General features: G+C 42.1%; 1 protein-coding gene across 2 annotated transcripts in view; it reads right to left on the bottom strand.

Moving 5' to 3' along the window:
• The window catches only part of RASSF8 (Ras association domain family member 8), a 119,895-nt gene extending 108,198 nt beyond the window's left edge, over positions 1 to 11,697 (bottom strand). The window contains exon 1 of one of the 2 annotated variants that reach the window (XM_055318644.1): positions 11,605 to 11,697. The gene's annotated coding sequence lies outside the window, so the exon portion shown is untranslated. The remainder of the gene's footprint in view (positions 1 to 11,604) is intronic. The other variant, XM_055318640.1, reaches the window with a different exon arrangement.
• Between the last annotated feature and the right edge of the window lie 898 nt (positions 11,698 to 12,595).

Here is a 12,595-nt window from a genome sequence, read left to right as displayed (position 1 = left end):
TTTCCAAATACTACTACCCTGTTTGAGAACCACTGATCAATAGGGAAAAAAGGAAGCAGCAAGGAAGAATGAGCCAGAAAGATCCGAGAGGAAAAGCAGATCTATTTCTCAGTAAGTCATCCTCATTTCCAAAATACATCCATAATATGACCAGTCTCCCTACTAGCACCTCAACTAAGCAGTCCCTTGAGTGAATTATTGCAATCACCATCTTCTCCTTTAAAAAAAAAAAAAGATTTATTTATTCATGAGAGAAACACACACAGAGAGAGAGAGAGAGAGAGAGAGAGAGAGAGAGGCAGAGACACAGGCGAGGGAGAAGCAGGCTCCATGCAGGGAGCCGGATGTGGAACTCGATCCCAGGTCTCCAGGATCAGGCCCTGGGCTGAAGGCGGCGCTAAACCTCTGAACCACCCGGGCTGCCCTTGCAATCATCTTCTAATTGGTCTTCCTACTTCTTTTCTCCTCTTTTCCTTTTTTTTTTTTTTAAGATTTTTATTTATTTATTCATGAGAGACACAGGCAGAGGGAGAAGCAGGCTTCTTGTGGGGAGCCTGATAACGGGACTCAATCCAGGACCCTGGGATCACGACCTAAGCTGAAGGCAAATGCTCAACCACTGAGCAACCCAGGCGTCCCCCTTCCTTCCTAAGTCACCATGCTGTATATTACATTTCCTGGACATATATACCTTAGAAACACAAGTTTGTATCTTCTGACTCCCTTCATTTCAACCAACTCCACTTCCCACCTCTGGGAACTACCAATCTGTTCTCTGTACCTATGAGTTGAGTGTTTTGTTTTATTTTTAGATTGCACATGTAAATGAAATCATACAGTATTTGTCTTTCTCTGTTCCTTTCACTTGAAAGCATAATGCTTTCCAGATCTGTCCATGTTGTCGCAAATGGCAACATTTCCATTCTTCTAGCTAAATCATATTCCTTTATTTTTTTCTTTATCCATTTTCTTTATCCATTCATCGACTGATTGACACTTAGTTGTTTCCATGTTTTGGTTACTTCTATTCTTATTTCCCCTGACAAGCCCCTTCCACATGCAACAAAATGAGTCTTTTTAATTTTCCCAATTGTATTTAATAAGCATTTTTATAATACTATCTGTCATGATGTTTTTTATAGATATTAAGTCATTTCATCTTCATAACAACATTGTGAACTAGGTACCACTCCTATTCCCACTTTACCGATGAGGCACAGAGAAGTTATAGAACTATTACGAGGTCACAGAGCCAGTAAGTGCAGGGCTGGGAATTTAATTTAGGTAGCTGGCTTCACAGTTCATGTTCTTGCCTCCTACTCCATGCTTCTCTCTAATTCATTCATTCCTCTGTTCAAGATCTTCACCTGTCCTCTCAAAAAGAGTAAAAAGCAAGATCCTTGTTAGAGCCAATAAGTGCCTGGTATACGGACCCCATTACCTCCTCTACCTTGTCTCCTGCTTCTGTCCCCTGCCTTCCCAATACTCCCAGCCTCACTGATTTGGCAGCTATGATATGGGCACAATTGTATGCACCTTCTTCAGTGCCTCTGTAGTCACTGTCTCCTCTATGGGGACTGTTCTTCCTCAGACAGCTGTGGAGTTATTTCCTTCACTTCATTAAGGTCTCTACTCAAATATGTTCTCACAAATAAGAACTTCCCGCCCATCTAATATCAAATAACACCTCTACTCCCATCCCCAGCATTTTCAATTTCTCCAACTTGTTATATTTTTTCCCTCTGATGCATTTATCATCCTATAAAGAATGTAAAATTATGCATTCATTATCTAACTTCCTCCAGTAGAGTGCACTTTCTATGAGGGCTGTTTTGTGTGTTTTGTTCTCTGTTACAGTTCCCTGCATAGAAGGTCAGGCAGTTCACTTCTGAATGAATGAATGAATGAATGAACAAAGAGAGAGTGTTGACAAGAAGTCTGAAGACAGAGGGAGATGGCTCAATAGTGTAAACATACTACAAAAACCTTCTGTTATATTAAAGGGAACAAGTTTCCAATGATTTTGGCTATTAAGAAATTGGTTTCTGTAGCAAGAAATGTTTCCAAAAAAATGATAGTTAGCTGGGGAGTGAGTTGGTAGGTAATATAGAAGCATTAAACACAAACTCCTGTAAGAACATGGCTAAGAAACCAGACAGCTAGAAGGAGTAGCAATGTCAAGAGAGATTTGAGCATATTCTTTCCAGGCTGAGGGTAAAGAGATAAGGGAAGATGAGGCTGAGATTCAAGAGAGAAAGGATTACTAATAGAGAATGACCTAGGGGATAGCCAACTCCAGACTGTGAGGGATGAGGAGGACCATCCATGTCCTATCAAATGCTCTTCTCCCACCCTTGGATGATCTACAATGATCATGTTCTCTTCTGAGACCATTGGTCTGGACAGATTATGGGTATCTGTCCTCCCCAGAGAGCACTGCAGACTCTTCAGACTCCTAGTTCAGACAGAACCAGTATATACAGTTTGCCAGAGTTGGATAAGGGGAAAGGCACTAACCCATCACTGAGACATTTCATATGCATTCATTCCCATATATGGACACCTATAAACATCACTTTTATTCCAAAACAGCCCTGAGTGATGATTTAGTAACCCCATTTAAAGGAAATTTGAGAAGGGGTGAGCTTTATAACTACACCAAGGCTACCCAGGTCCAGTCAGGCTTTTTTTTTTTTTTTTTTAAGATTTTATTTATTTATTCATGAGAGACACAGGGAGAGAGAGAGAGAGGCAGAGACACAGGCAGAGGGAGAAGCAGGCTCCATGCAGGCAGCCTGACGTGGGACTCGGTCCCAGGTCTCCAGGATCACACCCCCGGCTGAAGGCAGAGCTAAACCACTGAGCCACCCAGGCTGCCTCTAGTCAGGCTTTTAACTGAAGCAGGCACTCAGAAAGGTTTACATAAAGGCTACAGTAAGGAAACTAGAAATTTTATTAAACACGACCAAAACACATTCATTCTTAAGTATAGGATTTAGTTGCTTTTCCTTTAGTTTGTGTCATCTGGCTGATGACACAAACTAAATGTCACCATGAATGTCAATTGATAAAATAAAAAGAGATACAACCGACAACTCATTTTCTACAAAAGAAAAAAGTCTTTTTAATAAATGGTGGTAGAACAATTAGATTTTCATATGCAGAACAGAAAATGAACTTCAATCCAAAACTTACTCAATATAAAATATTAACTCAACAGGCCAAACACATTAACAGACACCTTGCCAAAGACATAGACATGGCAAAAAAAGCATATGAAAAGATGCCCCACATCAAATGTCATCAGGGAAATATCAGTTAAAACAGCAATAAGATAATACTATACACCTATTAGAACAGTCAAAATACAAAACACTGAGAACACCAAATGCTGATAAGGATGTAAAGGAACAGGAACTCTCATTTGTTGCTGATGGGAATGCAAAATGGTACAGTCGCTTTGGAAGACAGTGTGGCAATTTCCTATAAAATTAAACAGACTCTTACCATATGACCCTGTAATTGTGCTCCTCTGTATTTACCCAAAGGAGTTGAAAACATGTCCACACAGAAACCTGCAAATGGATGCCTACCGCAGGTTTATTCATAATTGCCAAAACTTGGAAGCAGACATATCCTTCAGTAGGTGAATGGATAAACAGACAGTGGTACATCCAGATAATGGAATATTATTCAGTGCTAAAATGAGCTATCAAGCTATGAAAAGACATGAAGAAACATAAATGCATATTAGTAAGTAAAAAAGCCAACCTGAAAAGGCTACATACCATATGATTCCAACTCTAAGACATTTGGGAAAGGGCAAAACTATGGAGACAGTACAAACATCAATGGTTTCCTGGTGTTAGTTGAAAGAGAGGGATAAAAAGACAGAGCAAGAAGATTTGTAGGGCAGTGCAGCTACTCTATGATGCCATAGTGATGGATACATGTCATTATACATTTGCCCAAACATATAGTACTTAAAACACCCAAGAGGGAACTCTAATGTAAATCATGGATTTTGGGTGATAATGATGTGTCAATGTAGGTTCAACTGCAACAAATGTACCATTCTGGTGGGGAATGCTGATAATGGAGGAGGTGAGACAGGTGTGAGGCAGGGAGTATATGGGAAATCTCTGCACCTTCCTCTTAGTTTTGTTGTAAACCTAAAATTGCTCTAAAAAATAAAGTCTACTTTAAAAAGATAACTTAGGGGATCCCTGGGTGGCACAGTGGTTTGGCGCCTGCCTTTGGCCCAGGGCGCGATCCTGGAGACCCGGGATCGAATCCCACGTCGGGCTCCCGGTGCATGGAGCCTGCTTCTCCCTCTGCCTATGTCTCTGCCTCTCTCTCTTTCTCTCTCTGTGACTATCATTAATGAATAAAAATTAAAAAAAAAAAGATAACTTAAACCAGATCATAGACTTGAACATAAACCCTAACACTATTAAACTTCTAGAAGAAAAGAGAAAATTTCTAGAAGAAAATCTCTGTGACCTTAGCTTAGGCAAAGGTTTTCTTAAAAAGGACACCAAAAGCACAATGTATAAGAGAACAAAACCATAAGCTAGACTTCATCAAAATTTAAAAATCTGGGACACCTGGGTGGCTCAGCAGTGGAGCGTCTGCCTTTGGCTCAGGGCGTGATCCTGGAGTCCTGGGATCGAATCCCACATCGGGCTCCCTGTATGGAGCCTGCTTCTCTGTTTCTGCCTGTCTCTGTGTTTCTCATGAATAAATAAACAAAATCTTAAAAAAAATTTTTTTTTAATTTCTTATCTTTAAAGTCACTGTGAAAATGAAAGGACAAGTCACAAACTGGAAAAAAAAATCTTTGCAAAGCATATATCTGATGAAGGACTTCTCCAAAATATATAAAGAACTCTCAAAATTCAATAAGAAAACAACCCAGTAAAAATGTGGACAAAAGTCTTGAACAGGCACTTCACCAAAGAAGATATAAAGACAGCAAAAAATACATTAAAAGATGCTCAACACCATTGGTCATTAGGGAAATGCAAATTAAAATAAAAATGAAATACCACTAATGACTATAATTAAAAAGACTAATAAAAAATGAAAAAAAAAGACTAGTCATACTAAGTGTTGGCAAGGATGTGAGGGAACTAGCATGCTTATGAACTGCTGGTAGGAAGTAAAATGATCTAATCACTTTGGAAAGCAGTTTGGCAGTTTCTGAAAGAGCTAAACATGTTTACCATGATTCTGCCATTCTACTCCTAGGTTCTTCCCCAAGATTAATCAAAGCATATGTCCATACAAGGATGATACGCAAATGTTCACAGCAGCTTTGAATAGATAAAAATTAGAAACAACCCAAATGTCCATCCACAGGTACGTATATAAATAAATTGTTGTATATTCATATAATAGAACATTATTCAGTAATGAGAAGAAATAAACTATTCTTCTCATGTATATATATCAACATGCATCTCCAAGCAATTATTCTGAATGAAAGAAGCCAGACCGAAAAAGACTATATACTACATGATTCCATTCATTTAAATTCTGGAGAATGCAAGCGACTCTGCAGAGACAGAAGCAAAGCTGCTGAGGGGAGGGATGATGGACAGGCAAGGGCTTGCAAATGGGAATGGAGAAACTTGGGGAAGGTGATGCATATATTTACTATCTTGTGATTTCATATTTATATATATAGGTTGAAACTTATCCAATTGTACACTTAAATGTGTACAGTTCATTGCATGTCAGTAAGCTGCTTACCTCAGCTTTCCTCAGTGAAGATATTTAAAAAAAAAGAAAAGAAAAAAATCATTATATACAAAAAAAAGAAAAATATAGCACAAACTACTTTAGGTTTCCTGACATCTAATGGCATCAAGTATTAGAACTTGCTCCAAAAAAAAAAAAAAAAAAAGGAACTTGCCCCAGAAATGACCAAATTCTACCTTAAACACTGCAAATTATTGTTTGCAACCTATAATTTGCAACCTAAATTATTCCCAACCTATCTTTCAATAGTATTTCTATGTAGGGCTTCAGAGATTAAACATCTATTCAAATACTTAAGCAAAAATTAGAGTGATATTTTACTTTTCTGTCCAATACCTCTCCATTGAGAGAATCCTAATTTTTTAAGTGTATGTACTTCTGTCTAAAAAATAATTTAACTTGAAGTGATTCTCCAATAATAAATTACTATAATTAAAAATTAAATATGATTTAGCCAGAGGCCAATGACAGTTAACAAGTGACAAAATGTATCACCCACATGAATAAAACCTGGTAGGAAATTATTACAACCCTCCTCTTGTTACAACCTGTACTCATATCTGATTTCTTATCAAAACAAAGAGTTAAAACACATGCTACTGAGTAAAAAAATATTTTTCTTAATACATAAAACTTGGACAGCACTGGAGTTAATTGTAATGAGCTTTGGGATATATTTGAATGTGGCAAAAAAAAAAAAATTGCCAAAAATAAGTCTTCTACATCCTATAGCGAGGCTGTGAAATAAATAGGTAATAGATATTATTGGTGCTATAAAGCCCCAGGCAACTTGTTCAAGGTCACCCAAAGTAACCAAGTAAGCGTGTATACATGAGGGAAAAAGCAATTGGGGTTTTAAACAATAAATTTTTTCTACTCCACAGTAGTAGCTACGCATGGTGCAAATGTCCTAGAGCACAGAGACCTACCTCAAAGACAAATCAAAGGGCGTGCCCCTGTCTGGCCCCACTTCCAATATTTTTATACAAGTAAAATCAGGTCTAAATAAATAAAAAGGTAAGGTAATGGGTTGGGCTAGAGAGGGCTTGTCTGTCTTGCCATGCCTTCCTAACTAGAAAATAAAGAGTGAGGAAATGGGGGAACAAAAACAATTTCCCTGAATAAAGAAACAAATGTATGAAAAGCTAAAGGTTCCTTTTTATGATTTTGATCAGGTAAACTACTTACTCTTCTTCTGTGAGAGCACTTAGCCCAGAGGTTGGCACATAATAATATGGGACTTAAAAATGGTTTTTTAATCTTCCCTGCTCTCCTGACCCAAGGGCATCCAGCTCCTTGCTGACAAAACTGAGAGTCCAGACCATTTATAAGGCAATACATTCTAGAGAAACCTAGACGTTAAGTGCAAACAAATAAATCATGAAAAAAGTAGAATCAACTTCTAAATTCTCTGTATACCTCCGACTTACAAAATACAAAACTAGAAAGGAATTGGGATTATACTCTAAGGATGCAAGGGAAAACTCTAAAAGGAAACTCAAATCCTAAGAAACAAGTCAAAAGAAAATGTGGGTGATTATGTAAGAATTAGAGCCTAGAAATATTAAGAACATAAATACTTCAGAGCAATAGTGCATCAAACTAATAATTTGTAAGGAGCAACCACATGACAAAAATACTCAAAGCTTTAAGCCTTCCTTGGCCTTGGTCATGAGATTTTTTTGGCTAAAAGAAGGAATACTTTAGTGAGAGAAAGAAAAAGAATATCCAGACGTCTGGGTGGTTCCAATTTTTAAACAACTATTCTGCTACCTTAACTAAATGTTCAAATGATATCTAGTTATTTATGTAAGTCACATCAACAACTGGACAGTACTAAACATCCTTAGAACTCTCAATTTTCTACTAGTTTTCTCTACCTTCCTTTGAAGTATGGCGCTGAGTTATCAACAGCTGCTGACTAATGTATTATCATATGACATGTAAAAATAATATGACATAGTAAGATTTTTTTTTCAGTAATCCTGTGCTGATGAAAAAAAAAGCATAATTACTTTAATGATGTACTCAGAAAAAGGATTATCTACAAAAGAAAATCATAAGGGTAACACTAATTAAAAGGTGTCTCAATTTATTACTATGAATTTTCCACAGAGCCCAAATGCATTAATTTTACCTGTTATCTGCAAAGGCTGTTTCATGTTATACATAACACACCAGAAAGGAAGAAAAACAGGAGAGAACCAGTCTGGCTTTTCTGTTATGAAAAGCAGATTGAACAGTGATAAAGAAGGCAATCAAGATACAAATACAAAACCAATATTATTATCTTACTCATTATAATAAGAACCACTTATTGAACACCTAACTAAATGAACCAGGCATGGAGTATGGACTAGTGAATAAACCAAGCATTATTTCTGCCCTGGAGGGCAAGAGAGAAACATTAAGTAGTTAAATAATAGACAAACATTAAGAAGGAAAGATGTTTAATGTTATACTAAATAATATACAAACATTAAGAAGGAAAGATGTTTAATGTTATACTAACATTAAGAAGGAAAGATGATTGAACTTTGAGGGAGAAAAATAAAGGAATTCTAAATTACATGATGATAAGGGTGATAAGACATTTATAAAGAGAATATTTAAATTTTTACCCAAGGATGACAAATAGCTCAAGGACATTGCCCTAAAATAAACTAATAGCATGAGCTAGAGCCCTGAGGTGAGTCTGCTGGAGAACTGGACAATGTGGTTGGCAAAAGAATGAAGATGATGGGCAGTGGCCAAATCATGCAGGACCTTATTGAAGATTTCATATCTTATCTGGAGAAATAAATGTGTTTCCCAAAAGCTTTGAAGACTTTAAACATCAAGTGACTTTTTTTTTTTCTTTTTAGGTTGCTGGTTGGAAAAGGGACCAGAAGTGGTACAGAGTATGTGCAGAAGGCAACGGGAAAAGATAATAGAGGCTTCAAGCAGAATGTAAGCATAGTGGACGCTGAAAATCAGACAGATTTGAAAGAGATTTTTCCATAAAAGTAGATCAGGACTTTGTGACAAGCTGGTTGGGGGAGGGGGCGGTTTGGAAGAGGTGACAGAAGAGAAGAGAATTAAGGATAAACTCCAGCCTTCTGGCCTGAGCCACCTGCTGGATAGATGAGATGAAAATCAGAGAAGAAACTGGAGAGGTTGGGTAATCAAGAGCTCAGTTCTGGAGGAGTGTGAGATGATGCCATTTATTGGCTATGATGTACCAGGCACTATATTGGATATTCTACGTATCACAGCATCCCCTTTAGCAGCAGTATCCCCATCTTACAGAAAACAAACTGTAGATCATCATGTTGAAGTAGCATGCCGAGCTTCACTCAGTTCAAAGTGACAAAGTCACATTAGCCACCCAAGTCTGGTTGGCTGACTGTGGAGTAAGCATTCCTTCCACTATACACAGGTCTTGGAAACTGTATTTATATTTTACATTTTGCAATCTATTTAGAGTTGGAGCAAGCTAGCGCCCAAGGAGAGTAAACAGGTGATACATTATTTTTTTTACATCCAAATTCTCAGGTTTATGATGCATAATGTTTTCCTATCCCATTCCTATCCCCACTCCACTTGTATCAGCAATGTTTCAAACACCAGCAAGGTATCTAGGACCTTAAGGTTTTACAATAAAGGAGCAAAGTCACTATGCCAGGAATGAACCATAAGAGCAACAATACCCAGCAGCAAACACTGTTTCTACTCTCAAGCCATAGACACATCAACATAAGAGAGATCAACTGAGCAAGAAATTCTGAAAAACTGTTTCTCAAAAATGGCTAAGGCATTCAAGTCAAAAATTAATGCAAGCTACCCAGTACAGAAGACTGCAAGGGCCAAGTGCTGAGATTCCCATTAAAAAATCAAAACCTTCAAAGAACAGAATGCTAGGCAAAAAGAAATGATACCACAACTGTGTAGAATTTAATATATGCAATTCTCAAATATCTCAGCAAAATGCCAAATTCAGTAAATATGCACACTAAAAGCAACCTAAACATTCTCTCTTCTTTTTAAAAGCTTTTCCCTGCAGCATGATGACACTTTAGCAAACTGAAATGCCTTTCCTATCCGCAGAGTCTCATGATTTTCTCCCTCTCTGGGCTGATGTCTCCCTCAGCTACTGAAGCCCAGAAATTAGGCTTGATTAATGAACCTAGAAAGAACTCAATGCATTACTAACAACTGTGTCTATTATTGAAAGTTCCAGCTTGAGACTCTTGAAAGGGGAGAAAATGAGGAAAGGGGAGATTTTGGAAAGGTTGTATCACCTACATTACAAATCATATTCTGGTAGGGTCTGATCCTGCAACGGAATAATCAGATTACATTTAGTCTTCTTAAGGTGGGGTATGGTCATATGTAATTTTCATGGTTTGGGGACAGTCTGCCATGGAGATAAATAAAAAGTAGCATTAATATGTCCACTAAAAGATAAACACACAAACCACCCTCCAAAATGATAGTACTACTGCGACCTTCATCCTGATTCTTGCGTCCACCTGGCACTCCTCCCTGCAGAGGTCTAGCTGGCATTCATTCCTGCCTCACCCAGGCAAAGGACAGGATGCTGAAAATCCATTTAGAAAGCTTCCCATTTTTTATTCCTTCATAACAGGATGGCCAATTCCTGGCAACTAAAAGATGAAAGACTCTAGAAAAAACAAAAACAAAAACAAAAAACAACTACCTGAGGCCTTCTACCATAATGAATGGTTAATCCGATGGGCAGGAAAGCAGAAATCTGGTCACATTTAAAGGTCCTTTCTGGTGACACGACAGATCTAATGAGAAACTGCTGAGCCACATCACACTGGAAAATCCGTAAATGTTCCTCCTCGCTGTTACCAGGATGGAAGAATTTTTTTTTTTTTTTTAAGGCTTTGATGTACTGACACAGCTAACCTGATGGGTCTATAACACAGCTATGTGCCCGGCATCTATCTCCCCTTCTAAATCCCTAAAGATCACGGGCAATACTGACCCGTAATTACATTCAACGCTTGCACTGCACAAGATGCCATTTGATGCTGGAAAAAAGTAGTGGAGTTAGCAACACCAGGCGGCTCTGTGATGCTCAAATAACAACGCGACACTCGACTACGAACCCGGGTACTCGGCTTGGACGCTCCGGTGCCGCACAAGGACCCACGTTCCAGGCTCACGTTCCTTCGGCTTGAAGCCCTATTAAGCTTTCTGCGATGCCCCCTCGCAAAGTTTCTAGGCTGCAACGCGGAACGTTGCAGACTCTTGCGGACGCCCCCTCCCCTGACCGGTTGGCGGCAAGGGGGAACACAGGGACCGAGGATGGTGAAGCGTTCAAACACAATTTGAAGACCTAAAATGCCAAAAACGTGTTTCCGGAGAGGAAAGTGAGCTGAAGCGTTCACCAAACCGCCGGCCGCCAAGCGAGCACCCGATTTCCATTTGGAGAGGGGGGGGGGGGATATATATATGTATATATATATATATATAAATTTAAAAAAACATATATATATATATATATATATATTAAAGGCTATCCATTCCCCGGGCCAACAAAAGTGGCCTCCAAACTCCCCTGCCAAGGACACTGGGAGGAAACGCAGACGCAGGGCGCGAGCCTGTACTTCTCGCTCAGAGGCGCGTGTGCGCGGCGGGAGGACGCGCAAGGCCGACACGACGCCGCGGAAAAGGTGAAGCGGGCGGACCTGGGGGCCCGCGAGCAGACCCAAGGCGGAGACCGAAGGCTGACGGGGCGGGGAGCCGGGAGCCCCGAGGCTCCGCGAGGTGCAGGGAGGGGTCCCGGACGCTGCCCAGAAACCGCGGCGGCCGAGTAAAGTTAATACTTACTCAGTTTCGCAACTGCGCCGCCCCCGCAGGCCGCCCGGCGGGGCCGCCCGGCCGGGGCGCTGGGGACGCGGCGGCGGCGGCCGAGGCTCGGCGGCCGCCCAACGCCCGTCCCGTCCCGGCCGCGCCTCCCTCCGCCGCGCCGCGCTCGGCCGGCCGCGCGCCCCGCGCCCCGCGCCCCGCGCCCGCGCCCGCGCCGGCGGGAGGCCCCGGCTGCCGGCGCGCCCTCTCCGCGCACCTCCCGGCCGGCGCTAGGTGAGCGCGGACGCCCGCGGTGTGGCTGCCGCCGTGTGCTAGCGCGCGGGCAGCGGCTGCGCCGCCCGCGGGGGCCGCCGCCGCCGCCGCCGCCGCCGCCGCCGCGGCCGGTGAGCGAGGCTCGGCGAGGAGCGGGGCGGCGGGCGCTGCGCCGGACGGCGGAGTCGGCGGCCGGCTCGTTCCCGCGGCCGGTGCCTCTGGGCTGGGGGCCGGGCTGGGGGCCGGGCCGGGCTGGGGCGGCCGGGCGGCTCCGCCCCTTCGCCGGGCCGCGGGCAGAGCGCGCGAGAGGAGCGGCGCGGGGGCGCCCCCCTCGGCCGGGCGCTCGGGTTACAGCCGCGGCTCCCCGGCTTCTCCGCCCGCGCCTCGCCGGTTCGCCGGCGCCCTGAGAGACATCGTAACGGAACTGGGACGCCAGCGCTGCATTGTGGGAGCTTTTCAAGCGGCGGGGGGGACGCGGCGCGGCCGCGCTCACCCCGGCCGGCGCCCCCTGGCACGCGGCCCCTCCGCCGCTCGGCGCGCCCCACGGCCCGGGCCGCCGAGGCCTGTGGACCAGAAGTGCTGAGGTGACCGGAGCCTACTGACTCCCAGGAGCAAAATCTTCCACAGCCCGGGTGAGACTTGTAAAACTGCCCTCTGCGGTCGTCCCGGAGAGTAGGAGGCTTTTTCTGCAGACGCTTAATAAAGAAAAAAAAAAAAAAAAAGAAAGAAAGAAAAGAAAGAAAGAAAAAAAAAAAAGCCT

The sequence above is a fragment of the Nyctereutes procyonoides genome, unplaced genomic scaffold (genome assembly GCF_905146905.1).
Source record: "Nyctereutes procyonoides isolate TBG_1078 unplaced genomic scaffold, NYPRO_anot_genome, whole genome shotgun sequence".
Taxonomy (NCBI): domain Eukaryota; kingdom Metazoa; phylum Chordata; class Mammalia; order Carnivora; family Canidae; genus Nyctereutes; species Nyctereutes procyonoides.
The sequence above is the reverse complement of the archived record's forward strand: the minus strand, read 5'-3'. Positions and strand labels throughout refer to the sequence as shown.